Raw genomic sequence first — 22,980 nt, forward strand, 5'->3', positions numbered from 1 at the left:
ACACATGACATTAACCCCTTCAGGACGCAGCCTGTTTTGGCCTTCAGGGCGCAGCCAATTTTTTCAAATCTGACATGTTTCACTTTATGTGGTAATAACTTCAGAATGCTTTTACCTATCCAAGCGATTCTGAGATTGTTTTCTCGTGACACATTGGACTTTATGTTACTGGCAAAATTTGCTCGATACATTCAGTATTTAATTGTGAAAAACACCAAAATTTAGCGAAAAATTAGCATTTTTCTAAATTTATATGTATCTTCTTGTAAGACACATAGTAATACCACACAAAATTGTTACTAATTAACATCACCCATATGTCTACTTTAGATTGCCATTGTTTTTTGAACATCGTTTTATTTTTCTATGACATCACAAGGCTTAGAACTTTAGCAGCAATTTCTTACATTTTCAAGAAACTTTCAAAAGGCTATTTTTACAGGGACCAGTTCAGTCATGAAGCGGATTTTAGGGCCTTATATATTAGAAACCCTCGATAAGTCACCCCATTTTAAAAACATTACCCCTCAAAGTATTCAAAATAGCATTTAGAAAGTTTCTTAACCCTTTAGATGTTTCACAGGAATTAAGGCAAAGTAGACGTGAAATTTTCAAATTTCTTTTTTTTTTTTGCAGAAATTCATTTTTCATCAATTTTTTTTATAACACAGAAAGTTTTACCAGACAAACGCAACTCAATATCTATTGCCCAGATTCTGCCGTTTTTAGAAATACCCCACATGTGGCCCTATTGTGGTTATTGACTGAAGCACAGGCCTCAGAAACAAAGGAACACCTAGAGGATTTTGGGGCCTCCTTTTTATTAGAAAATATTTTAGGCACCATGTCAGGTTTGAAAGGCTCTTGCTGTGCCAAAACAGTGGAAATCCCCCAAAAGTGACCCCATTTTGGAAACTATACCCCTTATCTAGGGGTATAGTGAGCATTTTGACCCCACAGGTTTGCAGAAATTATTGGAAGTAGGCCGTGAAAATGAAAATCTACATTCTTTCAAAGAAAATGTAGGTTTAGCTAATTTTTTCTAATTTCCACAAGGACTAAAAGGAGAAAATGCACCACTACATTTGTAAAGCAATTTCTCCCGAGTAAAACAATACCCCACATGTGGTAATAAACGGCTGTTTGGACAAACGGCACGGCTTAGAAGGGAAAGAGCGCCATTTGGCTTTTGGAGCTCAAATTTAGCAGCAACAATAAAGGAATAAAAGAACCCCAACATTCGTAAAGCAACTTCTCTGGGGTACGGCAATACCCCATTTGTGGTCATAAACTACTGTTTGGGCACACGGCAAGGATCAGAAGAGAAGGAGCGCCATTTGGCTTTTGGAACAAAGATTTTGCTGGATTGGTTTCTTGACACCATGTCACTTTTGCAAAGCTCCTAAGGTACCAGTACAGTGGAAACTCCCCAAAAGTGACTCGATTCACGAAACTACACCCCTTGAGGAATTCATCTAGGGGTGTAGTAAGCATTTTGACCCCACAGGTGTTTCATAGATTTTTTTTAGAATTGGGCAGTGAAAATAAAAAAAAGACGTAGTTTTAGCTGGAAATTTTTCATTTTCTCAACAAATAAATGAAAAAAAGCACCCCAACACTTGTAAAGCAACTTCTCCTGTGTACGGCAATACCACATATGTGATCATAAACTGCTGTTTGTGTAAAGGATTTGCCTGACACAGCTTCTGTGTCAACGCCCGTGGTTAATCAGCCTGCAGCTGTTTCTAGGTCTGCTAGAGTGACTCGATCTGCTACCACTCAGGCTGGTAGGCTGAGGAGTGGGAGAGCCTATCGCAGCCTGGCCAGATGGTTCTAGCTCCCACCCTTGGTCTACTTATACCTTCATTTGGTGCTTGTCCTTTGCCTGTGAATCCCTTGTCTCCTGGCTCTGCTGTTCCTGCTGTTACCATTGACCTCTGCTTCATTTTGACCCCGGCTTGACGGACTATTCTCCTGCTCTGCATTTGTTACCACATACACTCCTGGTTTGACTCGGCTCGTCCACTACTCTGTTGCTCACGGTGTTGCCGTGGGCAACTGCTCCACTTCTCCTTGCTTCTGTGTACCCTTGTCTTGTTTGTCTGTCGTGCACATATTGAGCGTAGGGACCGTCGCCCAGTTGTACGCCGTCGCCTAGGACGGGCTGTGCAAGTAGGCAGGGACTGAGTGGCGGGTAGATTAGGGCTCACCTGTCTGTCTCCCTATCCGGACATTACAGTTTGGGCACAGAGTAGGGCTCAGAAGGGAAGGAGCGCCATTTGGCTTTTGGAGTACAGATTTTGCTGGATTGGTTTCTGGGCGCTATGTGGCATTTGCAAAGTCCCTGTGGGACCAAAACAGTGGATCCCCCCAGAAGTGACCCCATTTTGGAAATTACACCCCTCAAGGTATTCACCTAGGGGTGTAGTGAGCATATTAACCCCACAGGTGATTGGCAGAAATTGGTGTGCACTATGTTGCAGAGTGAAAATTGGATTTTTTCCATAGATATGCCAATATGTGGTGCCCAGCTTGTGCCACCATAACAAGACAGCTCTCTAATTATTATGCTGTGTTTCCCAGTTTTAGAAACACCCTACGCGTTGCCCTAATCTGTTGCCTGGACATTCGACCAGGCTCAGGAGTGAAAGTATACCATGTAAAATTAAGGCCTAATTTGGCAATTTACAAAGTATTGGATCACAATTGCAGAGGCTCTGATGTGAAATAATAAAAGAAACTGCTGAGAAGTGACCCCATTTTGGAAACTGCACCCCTCAATGCATTTATTAAGGGGTGCAGTGAGCATTTTCACCCCACAGGCCTTTTCCATAAATGAATGCGCTGCAGAAGGTGCAAAGTAAAAATGTAAATTTTTCCCTAGATATGCCATTTTAGTGGGAAATATGTCGTGCCCAGCTTATGCCACTGGAGACACACACCCCAAAAATTGTTAAAAGGGTTCTCCCGGGTATGGCGATGCCATTTATGTGGAAGTAAACTGCTGTTTGGGCAGACTATAGGGTTCAGAAGGGAGGTAGCGCCATTTGGCTTTTGGAGCGTGGAGTTTGCTTGGTAGTAGTTTTGTTTAGAGTCTTACTGGTGTTTCTGTTTATAATGTGGGGGTACATGTAAGCCGGGCGGAGTATATAAGGGGCATAGTCAGGTGGTATAATAATGGGGTAAAAAATAAAAAAATCCATAGATGTGTGTTACGCTGTGACACAATCCTTTCTGCACAGGCCGGTGTCGCACTAATAAATGGTCCTTACTTATCCCCCTTTTGGTCCACAAACGGCATCTTTGCAGTTTGAGGAATTTTGCTGGGAAGTGTTGTCCTGGTATAATACGGGCACCCTCACTTCCAGTAGATATGATTGGGCCCTCCCCTTCCTGGTTCCCTAATTTTAGGGGCCTTGATAATTCACCACTTGAAACAGAAGAAATGTTCCCCTCGGGTCGGCACAACTGCATATTTTTTCTTTCCTGACTTATTGGAGCCTTAACTAATTTTATTTTTTCATAGATGTAGTGGTATGAGGGCTGTTTTTTTTTGCGGAATGAGCTGTAGTTTTTATTGATACCATTTTGGGGCACATACGACTTTTTGATCAATTGTTTTCCTTTTTTTTTTGGGAGGCAAGGTGACCAAAAAACAGCAATTCTGGCATATGTTTTTAGTTCTTTTTATACAGCGTTCACCACGCGTTATAAATGACATGTTACCTTTATTCTGCGGGTCAGTCCGATTCCGGTGATACCTAATTTATAGGACTTTCTTATGTTTTACAACTTTTTGCACAATAAAATAACTTTTGTAAAGAGGATGGATTTTTTCTGTCGCCAAGTTGTTAGAGCCATAATTTTTTCGTAGACGGAGCTGTATGAGGGCTTGTTTTTAGCGAGACGAGTTATAGTTTTTATAGGTTCCATTTTTGGGTACATGCGACTTTTTGATCACCTTTTATTTCAATTTTTGGAAGACAAAGTGACCAAAAAATAGCAATTATGTCAGTATTTTTTAGGGTTTTTTTTACGCCGTTTACTGTGCGGAATAAATAACTTAATATTTTTATAGTTAAATATGTATGGCTTTATTATTTTTTTCAATAATAAATGACTTATAAGTTAAAAAGGGCGATTTGTGTTTTATTTTATTACTTGAAACTTTTATCGTATTTTTTACAACTTTTATTTTTACACTTTTTTTTTACACTATGCTTTAGTCCCACTAGAGGACTTGAAGGTCCAACTGTTTGTTTGATGTTCTAATACATTGCACTACCTATGTAGTGCAATGTATTAGAACTGTCAGTTGTTCACTGACAGCAAGCCGATCAGGCTCCGCCTCCGGACGGGGCCAAATCAGCTTCCGTAATGGCAGATAGGAAGCCATTGTTAGGCCTCCTGTTGCCATGGGAGCAGTCTGCCGATTTCATACAAAGGGCTCTGGCTTTGGATAAGGTTGCGCCCCTTATCCTCTGGGTCACATCACCACGCTACTGAAACACGGGTAAGCACACTATGGAGGTTTTGTCGGGTCTTACATACATTTATTACATTGGTTATGCTTATTGGGTGTAAGCTCCTATTTTGAGCCCTTCACTTATCCTGACATATACCTATCCACATGGATAGATCCCATATCTGCAGAAAGGTAGAGTCAGCTGCAGGAACCTGGGACATAGTAGAGACAGGAAGAGGTATTCGAGGATGTTGGCCGTAGATGATGAAGAACGGACTGGAGGTGGTGGACTTACTAGTATGGTTATTATAGGAGAACTCAGCCCACGGGAGAAGCTGCACCCAGTCATCATGCCGTCTGGAGACAAAGTGACACAGATAGTTCTCCATAATCTGGTTAACCCTCTCGACTTGACCATTGGACTGGGGATGGTAGGCTGAGGAGAAGTCCAACTTTACACCGAGGAGACCGCAGAGTGCTCTCCAGAACGTCGAGGTGAACTGGACTCCTCAATCCGAGACAATATGCAGAGGCAAGCCGTGCAGACGGAAGATGTGTTGAACGAAGAGATCGGCCAGTCGAGCAGCAGAAGGCAGACCAGTCAGGGAAACAAAATGAGCCATTTTGGAAAATCGATCCACCACCACCCAAACCACACTGGATTCAGCAGAGAGAGGCATATCTGTGACAAAGTCCATTGCAATATGTTGAAAGAAGAGAGAAAAGAGAAAAGAGCGTGTACATTTATACTAATTACTAAAATGTTTAACAGTGCACACACAGGAATTCACTACCCGATTAAAAGTTTTTCAAATTGCAGCTCTAATAATGTGGTATATAAAATCACCTGCCCATGCCCCTTAGACTATATTGGAAAAACAACAACAGAATTCAGAAAGAGAATTTTAGAACATATAGGTGATGTGCGTCATAAAAGAGACAAACCTGTTTCCCGTCATGTACACTTGAAACATAAAGGAGATCCAAATTGTCTAAAATTTACAGTAATTGAACAACTGCGACCATCTATAAGGGGTGGAGATCTGGATAGAACTCTGCTACAAAGAGAATCCAAGTGGATCTTTAAATTGGGTACTATGGTACCAAATGGTCTAAATGAACAACTGGACTTTGGATGTTTCATCTAAATCCACTTTATATCTAATCTCCAATTATCAAATATTTCTTGATAGTATCTCTGAAAACATATTGAATTTTTTCAACCTCTGAAAATAGCTTTAAAAATATTAAGCTCAGTTTGCTATTTAAATATCCAAAGAATTTTAGCCACATGACTATTCATAAATGGATTGCCCTAAATTAAACTAAGCTTTTTTGATTATGTTCAGTTATAATGCTGTGTTCCTGGTTCATTGAGTGCTGACATGTTCATGTCGGCGCCACTGTCCCATGCACACGGCATTTGTTCCGTTCTGACACTTCCCTTCTCCTTATCCCCACCAATTACTCTCTGGCCACGCTCCTCATCTCTATGCATGGATATCTTCCATGTAACTTTCTCTAATACAGACCCGTGATGCCTGTACAGGCACACGGACCTGGTGTACGAGAAACACACTGAGGTACGTTACAGCCAATCATTGGCTGCCACGTCACTATAAGGGATGGACCCTTCAGCTTTCCCTGTCATACATCTCCTGCTTGCATTTGATCGCAACCAGGAGATGCAGTAGACGGAGGTATTTTGTGGCGGGTGTCCTCGGCGCGGCTGCTCGCACAGCCGTGGCATGATTTTCATGCCAGGCGTGCGTTCAGTCGCGGGGAGGATTGACCTGTCACATTAAATACACGCCTCCCTTGATACGTCACAAGGGGGTGTGTTAGGTTGGGCGGGTCAGGGGAAATAATCTAGTACAAAAAGCAGGGATTCCCTCAGTACACTGACGGCACACGCCAGGGACAGGCGTTCTTTGTTTACCTCCTACCAGGAAGGATATAATCGTTGCCACTGCAAGATTGTTCTAACTTAAGGATTCCTTTTGCCACTGCAAACTTGCTCCAACTGTTGAGCTTTCCCTCGTGCAAGAAATGACAGCTGAGCAGCATATTGAAAACAACTGCTTCTCTGTTTCAACATGCTCTAAATTATTGAGCACTCCTCTCCATAAAGATTGACAGCTACATTTCAAGCAGCAAGCCCTGACCTTGGACATCACTGCTTCATCGACCTATCTCCTCTGAGGAATTGCCTGGTCAGCAGGAAACGCGTAGGGAGAATTACCTGTCGTTTTCCACCATCCAAGAGAGGATATAATATATTTTGCTGGACACATTGACGTGGAGGACTACTAACCAAAAAATACGGGGTAGGCGGGCAATCGCCCCATTGTTGTTTTTTACATTTTTTCCACATGTGATCCAAAAATCAAGCACTATTCATATTAGGAAACCTTATAAAAGGCGGACTGATTCATTGCTGTCAACAGAAATCTTGACAATATTCTGAAATGATGGAAAATAACTAAATATCTGTATGCAGTATTGGCAGATAGGATCCTCATGTTATTTTACATGTTTATTCATTTATTTTTATCTATATCAGTAAAAGTTATATTTTAGTACTCCGGATCTATTCTTTCTTTATTCTGATACTACGGAGAAGTGAATTTATAATTATCCAGGTGGGGGATATACAATACCACGAAAATTTATTGAATTTATATAAGGATATGGCAAATTTCATTACGAATCCTATCAACACAGAGGCTTGGCTACACCAGGCCAAGGATGTTCTTTCAGAGAAAGAGTTCTCCCAGAAGAAGTTCACACCATCTTTGAAATCAGCATTTTCCGAATTATTAAAATGTTATAAAGAACAAGCTACCCTTGTTCCGAGGGGTCTGAGAATCTTACTTACACCTGCAGTTAGACTCCAGACTCTGGAATTAATGCACAAATGGGAAACTGAAGCAACCAACAGCTCCTTGAGACTAATTCAGATCCTATTGGATGAATAAAAACGTATCCTGGACATCACTACAAAAAATCTGAAAGAACAGATTGAAATTGTCCTTAAATTTAAATCTGAACCAGAATACACTGCGAAAGAATTGATCTTACAAAATACCTTTGAGAAATTTCAATTTAATCTTACAGAAAGAAAGCACAACCAGTTCGTTCGGGATCTGCAAGATTTCAAAGATAATAAAACATATACATTTGAAGTAAAAAAAAGAAGATCCAGAATCGAAACAGATCAATCTTCATCTGATATGGACCATACAGACCAAGAATCAAACTACCAGAGCTGGTCAAGAAATAATAGAGGAATAAATCCCAGTAGATTTGGAAGGGGCAGATATTCCCAAAGAGATAGAAACCCTCATAGACGATGGGACTTTGTACAAAATTCAGGTATCTCCAACTTTGTGGGAGCAAGTCAAAATCCTGGACCCAATGCAGAAATTTCTCCTTTTTTAGACAGGGAGGAAACGAGAACTCCCTACCAGCTACGAAACAAACTAAACAGCCGCAAATAAATAAAAAAGAGCTCACGGTTATTAATTTATCTAAAAGAGAACTTTCTGACATTGAGACCTCCATTCTCACTAGAGGCTTATCTTTTGTACCAACAACAGGATTCGACATATTTAATTGGGTGAAAGACATCAATCTGTTTACGAGAAAATTAAAATGGCACAAATTATTCAGTTTAAAAGATAAAAAAGAATGTTCCGAGTTGGGAATTACACTCGAAGAATTACCGCACGCAAGAGACCTAGCAAATTTATTGGCCTCAAATGACAAACAAAGAGGGACAGGTCCATTCACGAATTGCAAACTTAAAAGTCAGAAAATGCCCCCAATAGGAGAGACGTCAGTTATTGACGTATTCCAGGATCTGGTCATTAATGACCTAATGAAGATCAATATACATAAAAAGTTCACTAATCTAACCAGAAATGACAATAACGCATTGATTGCTCTAGCAAGGGATGATAATATAGTGATCAAGACATCAGACAAGGGGGGCAACGTGGTAATACTGGATAAAAATAAATATATCGAAATGTGCCATAGTATCTTGAATGATCCCATCAGTTACGAGATCTTAACAGAAGACCCCACATCCAAATTTAAAAGAGACCTTTTCAAAATATTAAATGAAGCAATGAAGAACAATCTCATCAGTGAGCATGAATTCAAATTCATGATGATTGAAAAACCCAGGACCCCCACATTCTATGCTCTCCCCAAGATACATAAGGGTACTAATCCCCTGAAGGGGCGCCCTATAGTCTCCGGTATCTTGGGTCTGACACAGAATGTGGGGGTCTATTTAGATAGGGTTCTAAGAGGATTTGTAGAAACACTACCCTCCTATACAAGGGATATAATGGATTTGCTCTCTAAAATTGATGGTTTACCAATTGAGTCTGGTACTGCTTTATGCAGTATAGATGTGGAAGCCCTATACTCATCCATTCCTCACGAAATGGGACTTAGGGCTGTACATCACTTTTTAGACACCAGAGGAATACACCATAGGGACCATAACGCGCTCACCTTGAAATTATTGGAGTTTGTTCTAACAAAAAATTATTTTTTATTTAATGGACGAATGTACCACCAACTCAGGGGCACTGCCATGGGCAATTCATGTGCTCCTACATATGCCAATTTGTTCCAGGGTTGGTGGGAAGAAACCATTATATTCACTGATGAACGTTGTTTACAGAATCTTCCAATTTCAATGTGGGCGCGTTACATAGACGACATTTTTGTCTTGTGGACCGGCCCCCTTGACATATTCAGAGAATTTGTTCAGTCCATAAATCAGAACAACATAGGAATTAAATTTACCTTTGAAACTGATCAGAATTCCTTACCCTTTTTGGATGTACATATTTTCATAGATGGCGGTGGCAAAATAAAAACTTCGATTTATAGGAAACCCACAGCCACTAATAGCCTCTTGCGGTGGGAGAGTTACCATCCCCTACCGCTTAAAAAAGGCATACCCAAGGGCCAATATCTTCGTCTTAGAAGAAATTGTTCTGACCCGCATGATTTTGAAGTAAAGGCTAGGGACCTAAAGGCTAGATTTATTGAGAGAGGCTACCCATCTAGAATTTTGAAAGAATCATTCAAACATGCATATTCATTAAAAAGGGAGGAATTACTTATACCTAAAAAGAAAGAAACTACACAACAACCTATACGATTAATAGGTACATTTCATATGGCAAATTACACGATCAGGAGTATATTAGATAAACATTGGAGAATTCTCCAGATGGATACAGATCTTAGGGGGATAGTAACACCTAGAGCACAAGTTACATACCGAAAAGGTAGAAGTATCGGGGACCAACTAATGCATAGCCATTTAGAAACCACAAAAAAAGAAGGATGCTGGCTAGATCGTAAAATAAATGGATCCTTTAGATGTGGGCACTGTAGAGCGTGTACATTTATACTAATTACTAAAATGTTTAACAGTGCACACACAGGAATTCACTACCCAATTAAAAGTTTTTCAAATTGCAGCTCTAATAATGTGGTATATAAAATCACCTGCCCATGCCCCTTAGACTATATTGGAGAAACAACAAGAGAATTCAGAAAGAGAATTTTAGAACATATAGGTGATGTGCGTCATAAAAGAGACAACCCTGTTTCCCGTCATGTACACTTGAAACATAAAGGAGATCCAAATTGTCTAAAATTTATAGTAATTGAACAACTGCGACCATCTATAAGGGGTGGAGATCTGGATAGAACTCTGCTACAAAGAGAATCCAAGTGGATCTTTAAATTGGGTACTATGGTACCAAATGGTCTAAATGAACAACTGGACTTTGGATGTTTCATCTAAATCCACTTTATATCTAATCTCCAATTATCAAATATTTCTTGATAGTATCTCTGAAAACATATTGAATTTTTTCAACCTCTGAAAATAGCTTTAAAAATATTAAGCTCAGTTTGCTATTTAAATATCCAAAGAATTTTAGCCACATGACTATTCATAAATGGATTGCCCTAAATTAAACTCAGCTTTTTTGATTATGTTCAGTTATAATGCTGTGTTCCTGGTTCATTGAGTGCTGACATGTTCATGTCGGCGCCACTGTCCCATGCACACGGCATTTGTTCCGTTCTGACACTTCCCTTCTCCTTATCCCCACCAATTACTCTCTGGCCACGCTCCTCATTTCTATGCATGGATATCTTCCATGTAACTTTCTCTAATACAGACCCGTGATGCCTGTACAGGCACACGGACCTGGTGTACGAGAAACACACTGAGGTACGTTACAGCCAATCATTGGCTGCCACGTCACTATAAGGGATGGACCCTTCAGCTTTCCCTGTCATACATCTCCTGCTTGCATTTGATCGCAACCAGGAGATGCAGTAACATCTCCAGTAAATTGACCTGGGTGAGTTAGCCGGAGGTATTTTGTGGCGGGTGTCCTCGGCGAGGCTGCTCGCACAGCCGTGGCATGATTTTCATGCCCGGCGTGCGTTCAGTCGCGGGGAGGTTTGACCTGTCACATTAAATACACGCCTCCCTTGATACGTCACAAGGGTGGTGTGTTAGGTTGGGCGGGTCAGGGGAAATAATCTAGTACAAAAAGCAGGGATTCCCTCAGTACACTGACGGCACACGCCACGGACAGGCGTTCTTTGTTTACCTCCTACCAGGAAGGATATAATCGTTGCCACTGCAAGATTGTTCTAACTTAAGGATTCCTTTTGCCACTGCAAACTTGCTCCAACTGTTGAGCTTTCCCTCGTGCAAGAAATGACATCTGAGCAGCATATTGAAAACAACTGCTTCTCTGTTTCAACATGCTCTAAATTATTGAGCACTCCTCTCCATAAAGATTGACAGCTACATTTCAAGCAGCAAGCCCTGACCTTGGACATCACTGCTTCATCGACCTATCTCCTCTGAGGAATTGCCTGGTCAGCAGGAAACGCGTAGGGAGAATTACCTGTCGTTTTCCACTATCCAAGAGAGGATATAATATATTTTGCTGGACACATTGACGTGGAGGACTGTCACTAACCAAAAAATACGGGGTAGGAGGGCAATCGCCCCATTGTTGTTTTTTACATTTTTTCCACATGTGATCCAAAAATCAAGCACTATTCATATTAGAAAACCTTATAAAAGGCGGACTGATTCATTGCTGTCAACAGAAATCTTGACAATATTCCGAAATGATGGAAAATAACTAAATATCTGTATGCAGTATTGGCAGATAGGATCCTCATGTTATTTTACATGTTTATTCATTTATTTTTATCTATATCAGTAAAAGTTATATTTTAGTACTCCGGATCTATTCTTTCTTTATTCTGATACTACGGAGAAGTGAATTTATAATTATCCAGGTGGGGGATATACAATACCACGAAAATTCATTGCAATATGTTGCCAGGGGGCATCAGGCACAGGCAGTGGTTGGAGCAGACCAGCTGGTCTGGAGTGAGCAACTTTATTTGCTGCGCATACAGTACAGGAGGAGACAAGTCCATGACGTCTTTGGGCAGTGTGGGCCACCAGAACTGATGGACAATTAGGTCTCGGATCTTACGGGCACCCGCGTGACCTGCCAGCTTGGCACTGTGACCCCAGTGAAGGATTCTTCCTCTGTCTGCCAGACGTACAAAAGTCCCTGCCGGCGGAATGTCTCTAACTTGCAGAGGGTTAATAGAGAAGATGCAGGAAGAGTCAATAATATTCTGTGGGGACTCCAGTGTCCTCTGTCTCAAACGACCTAGACAAGGCATCAGCCCTCACATTGTTGTCAGCAGGTCGGTACTGGAGTTCGAACTGGAACCGGGCAAAGAACAGCGACCACCTGGCTTGACGAGGATTCAGCCGTTGAGCTGTCTGAAGATAGGTAAGGTTCTTGTGGTCCGTGAAGACCAGGGTAGGATAAGCGGTGCCTTAGAGTAGGTGTTTCCACTCCTGCAGGGCCAGCTTGATGGCCAGTAACTCCCAATCCCCAATCGAGTAGTTGCGCTCTGCGGGAGAAAACAGCTTATAGTAGTAGCCACATACCACAGTTTTGCTTTTCGAACCTCTCTGGAACAAAAGTGCGCGAGCACCAATGGAGGAAACATCCACCTCTAACGAAAACTGTAGGGATACATCAGGATGATGAAGAATAGAGGCTGACGTGAAGGCCTTTTTTAAGGTTTGAATGCGGCTTCTGCTTCCGGAGTCCACACCTTGGCATTCATGCCCTTTTTGGTGAGGGTAAAGATGGGAGCGGTCAATGAAGAGAAGTTGGGAATGAACAGCCGGTAGAAGTTGGCGAATCCCAGGAAGCATTGTATGGCCCTTAAGCCTTGGGGGCGTGGCCATTCCAGGACAGCCTTTACCTTCTCAGGGTCCATTTTGAGGCCCTGATCAGAGATGATATAGCCCAGGAAGGGTAGAGACTTTCTTTCAAACACGCACCTCTCCAGTTTGGCATAAAGATGATTCTCCCTTAATCAAAGCAAAACCTGGCAGACATGACTCTGATGGGTTACAGGATCTTGGGAAAAAAATCAAAATGTCACTGAGATACACCACAATACAGACATAGAGGAGATCACGAAAAATGTAATTGACAAATTCTTGAAACACCGCGGGGGCGTTACATAGGCCGAAGGGCGTGACCAGGTATACGTAGTGCCCATCGCGTGTATTAAATGCAGTCTTCCACTCGTCACTCTGACGAATCAGAATTCGATTGTAGGCCCCCGCAGGTCTAGTTTAGAAAAAAAATGTGCCCCCCGTATGCGATCAAACAGTTCAGAAATCAAAGGCAATGGGTATCTGTTCTTCACCGTGATCTGGTTGAGACCCCGGTAGTCAATGCAGGGTCGGAGGGATCCATCTTTTTTCTTGACAAAGAAAAACCCGGCTCCGGCCGGGGATGAGGATTTACGTATGAAGCCCCTCTCCAGATTCTCCTTAATGTAGGCCGACATAGACTGGGTTTCAGGTAAGGAGAGAGGGTATACTCTACCGCGAGGAGGGGACGAATCAGGAACCAAGTCAATAGGACAATCATATGCTTGATGTGGTGGCAACATCTCTGCTTCCTTCTTGTCGAAGACATCTGAGAACAGAGAGTAACAAGGAGGCTACCCTGCCAATGACTGATGCGGAGGAGACTGAGGCGGATGGATATGCCCCAGGCAGCGGTTGAGACACTTGGGACCCTACTGGAGAACTTCTCCGGAGTTCCAATCCAGGACAGGGGCGTGTAGACGGAGCCAAGGCAAACCCAGCAGCACGGGGTTGACGGCCTTGGGCAGGACAAACAGGGAGATGAGCTCAGAGTGAAGGGCTCCCACTTGAAGCCTCAACGGCTTGGTCACAGACAAAATTGGGTCAGGCAGCGGCAGTCCATCTACCGAGGCAACAATCAATGGCCTTTCCAGCAGAACAGTGGGCAAATTAAGAAGATCCACAAGGTCTTGGCAGATGAAATTGGTTGCAGAGCCAGAGTCCAGGTAGGCAGAGACCGGATGGAGCCACTCGCCAGCAACGATGGTCACAGGAATGAACAGTTTGGAAGAGAGTTCTCTATTAAACGCTGTATCGCCCAGGGTTGTCTCTCCAACCAATACTAGGCGTTGTTTTTTTGGGCTTCTGGGGACACAGACGCACGACATGGCCAGCGAGGCCGCAATATAGACAGAGTCCCGAGGTGCGCCTGCGCTGTATCTCCTGAACTGACAGTTTAAGCCGATCCACCTGCATCAGGACCTTGGGTGGAGCAGTAGAAGAAGGCAAGAGGGGTTGCTGGAAGTTGGGCGCCAGTCTAGGAAGCCGTCTCTCTTGTCAAACTTCTTGAGATCTCTCTCTCAGCCTTATGTCCACTCGAGTAGCAAGTAGAATCAGGTTGTCCAAGGTAGATGGTAGATCCCGAGCAGCAAGTTTGTCCTTGATCTCGGATGATAGGCCATACCAGAAGGATGCGAAGGTTCAGCATAGCAGTGGCTGCCAACGAGATTCGTCCAGGCTCCTCTAACACCATACGGAATAACCGTACGAACCCCTGGAAGTCTTGTGTCTCGGGTCCCTGTCGTTCCCAGATTGGGTTCGCCCACGCCAGGGCCTTGCCGGCAAGTACTGAAATAATGAAGCCGATCCTGGCTCCGTCTGAAGGAAATGCTCTGGCGTGCAGGGTAAAGTGGATATGACACTGGTTAAGAAATCCCCTGCACGTACTTGCATCTCCATGGAATCAAGGCGGCAATGGCAGCGAGAACCGAGGATCAAAACCGGAGCTGCCAGGGGGTATAGCCGGAGGATCAATCGGAGGAGCTTGAACAGGAGCAGAGATGGAAGCAGCTAGCGCCCGTAGCTGTTGTGCCATGGAGTCTACTGCCATAAGAAGTTGATCCTGTCATATTTGCAGTTCCTGCAGGTCCGCCTGCATGGCTTGGGAGGGTGACAGGCCCATGAATTTACCAGCGGGATCCATGGCCTGAGCGTACTGTCACGACGCATGGTGTGGACCCACTGGGCCGTAGCGCGTAGCGGGATAGCAGCTGGCCAAACAGGTACAATACAAAGTCTATAGTCCGGAAAGGGTACCTTAGACAATGTAGACAGTGGCGGTGATTCAGACTAAAGAAGAGGCTCCGGCAGTAGACAGACACCCGGCGGGTGTGACACAATGGATGCAGCGGAAGACACAACTGGACTCCAACTCTGGACGGCACAGAGGCACGGTAAGGCTGGGTTCACACACCCTATTTACGTATGTAATTCGGCCGTTTTAACCTCTAATTACGTACGAAAATTCGGCTCCAAAGCGTCTGCAAACATCTGCCCATTCATTTGAATGGGTTTTACGATGTACTGTGCCGACGGTCATTTTTTTTACGCGCCGCTGTCAAAAGACGACGCGTAAAAAAGACACCCGCGTCAAAGAAGTGCATGTCACTTCTTGGGATGTAATTGGAGCCATTTTCCATTGACTCCATAGAAAAACAGCTCCAATCACGTCCGTAATGGACAATGCGAAAAACGCCTGCACATGCCATTACGTCTGAAATTCAGGAGCTGTTTTCTCCTGAAAACAGCTCCGTAATTTCAGGCGTATCGGACGTGCACGTGTGAACATACCCTAAGACAGGATACAGGATACAGGCAGCAGGAACAAGTAACACTGAAAATTGGAAAACACTAGGAGACCATTTGCAAGACAAACTTTAGGTACACAACAACGCTCAGGCAATGATCAAGAGGGCAGAGCCCTTTTTTATAGTCCAGCAGCATTCTGGGCTAATTGAAGATTTCCTGCAATTCTGCGTGCACTGGCCCTTTAAGGCCTGCGAGAGACAGTCTCCGAACCAGGAAGTGAGTGCCGATGTCTCTCTGGAGGGAGAACTCATGCGTCCATGGCCGCGGCCGTCAGAGGGTAAGTCAGAACGACGGGCCGCGACCATAGACATTAAAATCATCATCCCCTTTATAATTTAATTCTAGTGATTCCCATTAGGATATTTCCCCCTCAGTAACATACAGCAGGAAACAAACAAAATAAGACAAAAAAACACATACATCTCCCTCCCCCCCACCCCTCCACGAATGAATACATCCAACCTCCTATTGCAACCAGCTTCCCCACAACTCCTCAAACTCTACCTATGTTTGCAAGGTAGTAGATTTTTTTCGTATTGTAGCATCCTCCTCACATATTTCCTCCAGCAATTTCCCGTAGGTGGATCCTGCTTGATCCATTTAAACATAATGGTCTTTCGCGCCCAATATGGCAGTTTCAATAAGACTTATTTCTTAATATCCCCTGTACCCTTAAATCCATCATAACCGAATATGCAAATAACCGGATCCCAGGGGATTTTAACCCCATATCGCTCTACAATTTCTTTAAAGAGGCTCTGTCACCAGATTTTGCAACCCCTATCTCCTATTGCAGCAGATCGGCGCTGCAATGTAGATAAGAGTAACGTTTTTGTTTTTTTTTAAAAACTAGCATTTTTGGCCAAGTTATGACCATTTTTATATTTATGCAAATGAGGCTTTCTAAAGTACAACTGGGCGTGTTTAAAGTAAAAGTACAACTGGGCGTGTATTATGTGCGTACATCTGGGCGTTTTTACTTCTTTTACTAGCTGGGCGTTATGAATGGGAGTGTATGATGCTGACGAATCAGCATCATCCACTTCTCTTCGTTAACACTCAGCTTCTGGCAGTGCACAGACACAGCGTGTTCTCGAGAGATCACGCTGTGACGTCACTCACTTCCTGCCCCAGGTCCTGCATCGTGTCGGACGAGCGAGGACACATCGGCACCAGAGGCTACAGTTGATTCTGCAGCAGCATCAGCATTTGCAGGTAAGTAGCTACATCGACTTACCTGCAAACGCCGATGCTGCTGCAGAATCAAATGTAGCCTCTGGTGCCGATGTGTCCTCGCTCGTCCGACACGATGCAGGACCTGGGGCAGGAAGTTAGTGACGTCACAGCGTGATCTCTCGAGAACACGCTGTGTCTGTGCACTGCCAGAAGCTGGGTTTTAACGAAGAGAAGTGGATGATGCTGATTCGTCAGCATCATACACTCCCATTCATAACGCCCAGCTAGTAAAAGAAGTAAAAACGCCCAGATGTACGCACATAATACACGCCCAGTTGTACTTTTACTTTAAACACGCCCAGTTGTACTTTAGAAAGCCTCATTTGCATAAATATAAAAATGGTCATAACTTGGCCAAAAATACTCGTTTTTTAAAAAAAAAAACGTTACTCTTATCTACATTGCAGCGCCGATCTTCTGCAATAGGAGATAGGGGTTGCCAAATCTGGTGACAGAGCCTCTTTAAGGATATACTCCCAGAATCTCTTTATTTAGGGACATGACCACAACATATGGATTACGTCTGCCTCTTCCCCTGCACATTTAGGACAGTTTGCTTTCCAATCTTTAAACATTTTAGCCGACCTATATGGTGAATAATGCGCCCTATTAACAATGAGGAGTTGTGTGACCCTAAGCTGAGGTCCATGAGATCGTTGAGTAATATTTCCAAGTATTCTCTTCTATTGGAGCTCTTCTATCTCCCCCATGTCTTGTATCCATCTCACCTGAGCAGGGATTACAATAGTTCGACTCTTTTTATCACTTATTACTTTATATATGTTTGAGAGTCTCCCTTTCCTACCACATTACTCTATTCCCAACATCAAGGTTACTAATGGGTTCTCCTCCAACTCCTCGGTCATTTCCCTCCATTTATGACCAAGTGCAGGTCTGAGCTGTAGAAAACCATAATCTATCTTTCTCCTCGAGTCCATATTCCCTAGTTAGCTCATGGAACAATTTTAGTCCTCCTTTTTTTAAGGATCTGTCCTAATTTATATATCCCCTTCTGCTTCCAAAACGTATACTCATTAGAGCTTCCAGTCTCTTAGCTACCACTTTCCATACCATAGTGTACATGTACAAAGTGGGAAACTCAATCCTGTATCTTTTCCCCATTCAAGAATTTCAAGCGTGTTATAATTCTGCCAGAATGGGAATCTATATCCTAGGGCCCTAACCCAAATATTATACATTTTTGTATAAATAATCTTATTAACTTGCACAGAGAAAAACAGTCTCTCATTGCTGGAATTGCCAAACCACCCCTATCAACTGGTTTCCTCAGCTGTTCAAGTTTTATTCTAGGAGGTTTCCCCCTCCAAACCATCTCTGAGAACAAACTATCAAAAGGTTTGTAGTGCCCCACAGCCCACTGGTTGGTAGTGCCACACAGCCCCCTGGTTGGTAGTGCCACACAGCCCACAGCCCCCTTGTAGGTAGTGCAAGGACTACGAAATTACCCTGATAGCTGGTGGGCAATAGACATTTAAAAAAGGACAACTGTGCAGGAGCACCCAAAATACCCAGCTTTCCCGGCTATCAAGTAAATGTGTGGAAATAAACTAAGATATAACTTTTATTTAGTCTAGCTAAAGGATTAATCCTTTTTTGTAGGTAGTGCCACACAGCCCACAGCCCCCTTGTAGATAGCAACCCCCTCCTTCCAGTATAGATAGCGCCACTGTAGCTCCCGGAAGCAGCGGAATCCCCATGTGGCCGGGGATTCTGCTCCTGGAGCGCTGCTTGATGTCTCTGTCCATATGTGGTCAGTGACATCAGGGGAAACTCCTGAAGCGGAATCCCCGTGCACAGCGTTGCCGACGCTGTGACCAGGGATTCCACTCCAGGAGAAGCTCCTGTCGTCTGTGTCCATGACGTCATTGGCTTCTCCTGGAGTGGAATCCCCGGTCATAGCATCTGCAACTCTGTGACCGGGGATTCCGCTTCAGGAGTTTCCCCTGATGTCACTGTCCATATATGGACACAGACATCAAGCAGTGCTCTAGGAGCAGAATCCCCGGCCACATGGGGATTCCGCTCCATCAGGGAGCTACAGTGGTGCTAGTAGATATCAGAGCAGGGAGATACCTCCCTGCTCTGCTATAGTGCAGTCGCTACTACCGCTTTAGCAGCCGCAGCAGCTGCAGGCAGCGCCACCGCCCTCATGCCCGGTGTCGCCGCTAGCAGCCGCTATGGCTGCTACAGCGGTAGCGACGGCCACTAAGTGAAGAAGCGCCTGGGCGCAAAGGCGACTGCCTAAGGCCGGCCCTGGGTGCAGTTAGTGAGCGGCACCTGACCTGCTGGTAGTTGCAACGGCGCAGGGATACACACACCTGCTGGCGCCTCTCTTGCAGTGTGGCAGCTGGCGCCCTGTGCGACCGCACTGGTCGAACGTATCTAAGGCCGGCGATGCTCCTACACCACCCTAAGTACCAGACTTTACTGCCACTGCAGGGACCCAAGTACAGACAGCAGGGCTGTCAGAAATATAATTTTTCCAGCTGTTCTTTTCTGACAGCCTTGTTGAAATAATTGCTGAACAGACAAATCTTTGTGCTCGACAATTTATTGCTGCGAGCCCCAGTTCTTTTTATGCCAGGCCATACAGGTGGCATCCCACCAACACAGCAGAAATGCTGCAATACTGGGGATTGGTCCTGAATATTGGCCTAACTAAGAAAGCATCGGTGAGGGTCTATTGGTCCACTGATGTGCTTTACCGCTGCCTCTTATACCGCACCACAATGCCCAGGGCTCGTTTTGAGGCAATTCAAAAATGTATCCACTACAATGATGATTCCCAGTGCTCCCAATTTCAACCGACACTTTAAAATTAGACCCCTTATATCTTATTTGGCCCAAAAACGTTCCTCTTCATATATTCCTAGAAGATAAATTGCCATTTATGAGTCATTGGTGCATTTCAAGTGGGGGGTGAAACTGAGGCAGTATTTTCCCAAGCGTGCCAGGTATGGCATTAAAATCGGACTACATGCATACTTTTTAAATTTATGAGGGAAGGGACTGTCACGTTGAGCCCCCAAACTGTTACATTGGTTGAAAAAAGATACAGGTCCATCAAGTTCAACCTCTCTCAATAAATTACCCCTCATTCCTTCATTGATTAATTATAACCCTCAATACCATTTGTCAGTAAATAAGCATCCAGCCTTTTTCTAAATGCTGACATAGTATCTGCCATCACTACCGCTTGGGCTAGGGCATTCCATAGCTTCACCACTCTAAAGAACCCTCTCCTATATCGATGTCTGAAACGTCTGTCTTCCACATGCAATGGGTGTCCCCTGGTCCTTTGTAGAGTCCTTGGAAACAACAGATCATGTGGTAGTTCTCTGTATTGACCACATCTATATTTATACATGTTAATAAGCCCCTCTAAGCAATGTTCCCTCTTAGTCTTGGCAGCTCCTGAGCGGGGCAGTTAGGGAGCAGGGCAAGTCTCCAGCAATGGTGGGCGATCTGATGACCAAAAGTAATACCCCCAGTAAACGCTAACATAGTAACTAAATAAGAGAATAATAAAATGTATTTTAAATTGGTTTTAATTACTTTTTTAAATACTATAATATTACAAGCACACTTGTAAAATAGAGTTATAAACACCAATTATAGGCATCAATGAAAGAAATACCTCTATTACACCACTGTCCCTGTAGATAACACCACACAGACCCCCCTGTAGATAGTGCCATGCAGACCTCCTCCGTAGATACTGCCACACAGACCCTTCTGTAGATACTGCCACGAAGACACCCATTTAATGAAGGTTGGAGGCTGATTCGAACAAACCTGTCCGGAGGAATGGTAATTTAAAATCGATGGAGTAGCCGAATCGGATGATGTTCAACACCCAAGGGTCTGAGATGGAGGAAATCCAAGCCTCTTGGAAGTGCGACAGGCAACCCCCTACAGGAATGTTCTCTGACACTGGAGGAAGGAACAGAGAAACCCTGGCATGAGAAATTAGACCTTCTCTGTCTATTGGCCCCACTAGCATGCCTAGCCGCTCTCTGAAAACTAAAGAAGCAAAACATTTTTTATAACTCAATTCCACACAATAGGACTCAATGACCAGAGAAGAAGAACACCTCTGCACTGGCTTAGGCTTCGTTCACATCTGCGCCAGGGCTCTGTTGTGACGTTCCGTCTGAGCTTTCTGTCCCACCTCTAGGACCCACACCTATCCCTAGAACGGGGCCCCCTAAACCCAGTTCTATTGGGGTCTGGAGTCTGTAGTATTGTAGGGCTCTGGTCTGGAGTCTATCGAAATGTAATAGTCTGAGGTCTGAAGTAATTTAGGGGTCTGGCCTGGGGTCTGAAATCATGTAGGTGTCTGTTCTGAGGACTGAATTAATTTAGGCCTCTGGTCTGGAGTCTAAAGTAATTTGGGGGTCTGGGGTCTAAAGTAGTTATGGGGTTTGGGGTTCTAAATTAATTTATGAATTTGGTGTTTGATTTTATTTCTGTTCTGGGGTCTGAATTTGTGTTGCAACAGAGGTTGGGGATGCCCTATAGAAGCGAGGGTCTAAAGATCTCTGGGCAACAAATTCCTCAGATATCATAAGTCATTATAGTGGTCTTGGTCAGCCCGAGAATAAAAGGAAATTGAACAACTCCAGAGTCCCTATCCTGTGTAACGTCTACAGCCACAGACAGTCATGCTTACCTGCCCCCCCAACGGCCGCAGCCATGGACAAGTAAGTGTCGGGCGGCATCTCCCTCCTGAGAAACGCCAGCACTCACTTCCCCGTAGACTGCCCGTGCCAGGCCTTAAAGGGCCAGTGCACACACATGAGGAAAATCTGTAATTAGCCCATGATCACGCTGGACTATAAAAAGGGCTCTGCCCTTTCATTCATTGCCTGAGCGTTGTTGTGTTTACCCATGTTAGTCTTAGCAAATGGTCCCTTAGTGTTATCTTGTTCTCGTTGTTCCCATGCTCTGCTACCTGTATCCTATAACCCGTGCTATATCTATCCTGCGCCTTAACCTGTTGGAGTCATGTTGTGCCACCGGTCACGCCTGCTGATATACACCACGTCTGGTGTCTACAAGTTCATCCGTGCCGAGCCTCCATTACTGTCTGGACTATTAAAGGTAATCTTGTACTAGGACTGTTGTTTGGCCAGCTGCAACTCCGTTACGTTTTGTTTGTGGAACAAACACATTTTTAGACAATTCCTGCATTTCAATCCTGACTCTTCCTTTGATAGGTCTCATAACTTTCAGAAGCATTTCCCTATCTATGTAATAATCCAGAATGTGTAATAAACCAGCCAGTAGGGCCATTCTTCATCATTGGAAACCTCAAGGCCAGGGGAACTCTTTATGCACTGAAGCTGGCACGTTCCCTGAGTTTTTCCAGCAAGATGGTGCACCACCACATTATGGGTGTCAGGTCCGAGAATTCCTAGATGAACAGTTTCCTGGAAAGTGGATTGGTCGTCGTGGGCCAGTTGAATGGCCCCCTAGGTCTCCCGATCTGACCCCCTTAGACTTTTATCTTTGGGGTCATCTGAAGGCCATTGTCTATGCTGTGAAGATACGAGATGTGCAGACACTGAAACTACGGATACTGGAAGCCTGTGCTAGCATTTCTTCTGCAGTGTTGCTATCAGTGTGTGAAGAGTGGGAGAAGAGGGTTGCATTGACAATCCAACACAATGGGCAGCACTTTGAACACATTTTATAAGTGGTCAGAAACTTGTAAATAACTAATGAAAGAATAAAGTAACGTTAAAACCAAGCACACCATTGTTTTTCTTGTGAAATTCTCGATAAGTTTGATGTGTCACATGACCCTCTACCCATTGAAAAAACTAAAGTTGGATACAAAATGGCCGACTTCAAAATGGCCGCCATGGTCAACACCCAGCTTGAAAAGTTCCCCCCTCCCATATACTAATGTGCCACAAACAGGAAGTTAATATCACCAACCATTCCCATTTTATTTAGGTGTATCCATATAAATGGCCCACCCTGGTATGGTGGTGTGGCCTAGTGGGTCCACATACGCACGGATTGTGACATCCTGTGAATAGGAAATACGTTTTGTTTGTGGAACAAACACATTTTCAGACTATTCCTGCATTTCAATCCTGACTCTTCCTTTGATAGGTTT

The sequence above is a fragment of the Rhinoderma darwinii genome, chromosome 6 (assembly GCF_050947455.1).
Source record: "Rhinoderma darwinii isolate aRhiDar2 chromosome 6, aRhiDar2.hap1, whole genome shotgun sequence".
Taxonomy (NCBI): domain Eukaryota; kingdom Metazoa; phylum Chordata; class Amphibia; order Anura; family Rhinodermatidae; genus Rhinoderma; species Rhinoderma darwinii.